The sequence below is a fragment of the Orycteropus afer genome, unplaced genomic scaffold, assembly GCF_000298275.1.
Source record: "Orycteropus afer afer isolate SDZICR_OR568_19922 unplaced genomic scaffold, OryAfe1.0 scaffold00098, whole genome shotgun sequence".
Classification (NCBI taxonomy): domain Eukaryota; kingdom Metazoa; phylum Chordata; class Mammalia; order Tubulidentata; family Orycteropodidae; genus Orycteropus; species Orycteropus afer.
In genome coordinates, this window is record NW_006921685.1 from 4,151,549 (window position 1) to 4,153,853 (window position 2,305).

The 2,305-nt window shown below is 33.3% G+C and overlaps 1 pseudogene; it reads right to left on the bottom strand.

Moving 5' to 3' along the window:
* Positions 1-310: 310 nt before the first annotated feature.
* LOC103198598 overlaps positions 311-2,305 on the bottom strand; it is a 23,024-nt pseudogene continuing 21,029 nt past the window's right edge.

The following is a 2,305-nucleotide window of genomic DNA, read 5'->3' on the forward strand; positions in this document are numbered from 1 at the left end:
GTTAATGGTGTCCCTAAGTATGGGGGAAAACTTATTTTAGAATAGTTTGAAAACTTAATGAGACTCATGCTGAGAGAAAGCTACATAACTGTGTGGAGTATTATTGCTATAACATTTATGATCCCTACTTCAACTTTATTCTCATCTCATAGTTCATCCATTCCCAACTTCATTGCTTCTCTTGTTCTCCTCATTGGCTATTCAAAACATCCCTATTGTCCTTAAGCCTCTGAGAAATTGTTTTCCTAGCATCCACGGAAAAGAGAGAGAGAGAGAGAGAGAGAGAGAGAGAGAGAAACATTGTAACTACTCAGGATGACTCATTGATGACTGAATTCAAAGCATTGAGTAAATCAGCACTTGTCATTGTTTTCATGTCCACACTCACTGCTGCCCCCTTGGCCTTCATGTGAGCAATGTTATTGGGTTGATCTGCAAACAAGGGAATGCCTACCATAGGGATTCCATGATAGATGGCTTCATAGATGCCATTGGTTCCTCCATGAATTATAAAAGCTTTGTTTTTTGGATGACCTAGAAATGGGTAAAATTTAGCAAGATTATTCATTATAAGTCTTAGAAATAAAATGAGAAATGGGAAATATATGGGTATTGATGCTTTTAGATCTCCGAGCAAGAAGCACCTGAGTCTACTGGAGTAATTTTCTCCTTATGAGAAATGATGGTGACTGGAGATATGTACAGTGAATAGAAGATTTCTTGGTGGACAAGTTGAGGGAGAATATTACAATACTACAATAATATTACACATTACAGAATATTACATATTACAGTATATCCTATTAAAGAAATAGTGAGAGAAAAGACTGAATCTGATATGTAGGGTGTTCAAGGCAACAGAAAGTGTAATGGTGGTGGTGCTGGACTCAGAAGGCAATTCTTTATCATGAAAAGTTTCATCACTTCATCATAAAGATTTTGAGTATTTTTTTCTATAGAAAATAGAGTCACTGGTTCTAAGGAGGGTTTGTTATTGTTTAGTTGCATTTGAAATACCTCTCCAGTAGTGGAAAGGATAGGTATGAGGTAGGAGAATTAGGAGACAGAGAGATGATCCAGAGTCTATTAAAAAATTCCACACAGAGGTGTGAAATAATATGCTTCTGACCATAAGGATTATGTCTGTACATACCAATTATTACATATTATCTTTTTAGACCTAGAAAATAAATGGAAAGGACTTATGCATTATTTTTGAATTTTTCAATTCTAAGTACTCAATAATTGGTTTTCTATTGAGCTATTATCTCTCTGATTGGCTGTTACTCATATTTTCAATAATTTTACCAAGAAGATCATTCTGGGGGAGCCATTTATAGAGCCGAGTATTGGGTCCTAAGTTCTCTGGTTTCTTGCCATCAAATCACCACAGCACCTGTTAAGATTTAAAAAGAAGAAGAAGAAGAAGAATAACAACAACAACAACAAAAACATTATTCCATGATTAGAACTTCAAAGTAATATGAAGTTAGAATTCTAAACAGATTAAAATATTGCCTATTCAATCCTTTTCATAAGACAGAGGAAGTGAGGATAAGAGATGTTGAGAAACTGGAACTACTAAAACACTGAAGTAAATAGTGATACCCACATTAAATGAATGGATTTTCATATTTTATCATGTATGGAATATAATTATGATTTTTCATCCATGATAGCTACAGAAAAAGAGATTAACAATGATACATTCAAGTATTTGAGGAATTGTTAAACAGTTTCACAATTCTAAAATTTCATACAGCACCTACTTAAACCTATGTATTTCTCATCACAGTGTTAAAATAGTTATTAATTAAAAATATCTTGTATTATTTTAACATCTAATGCAAATATTTTTGTTTTTAAACTGAAATCTAAGAGAAGTTAGAAGTATCATAATAGTTTGTTTTCCGCAGAAAATTCCCATAATGAGACCCTCTACAGAGTTAAATAGAGTAGTGAAGTACTTTCTCACCATTCAGTCATCTTATCTAACCTTTTGTGGAATCTGAGTGAGGGCTGATGCAATAGTATTGGCCTTTTCTTCTGTGATGTTACTGACCATTGACCCCAAAGTAAATACCACAACACCATATTTTCCAGAGCTCCAGACAAATTCTTCGATTTCCTGTGAAGAAAGAATTTGTCTCATTGTGACACAGCAAGAAAATAATGAACAGAATTTAAAGATTTGGCCACAAAAATTTAAGAGAAAAAAAAAAAAGAAATCAAATATTTATAACCAAACCCAAAGCTGTTATCAATTCAAACTCATAACAAAGCTATGTATTACAGAGTTCCACAG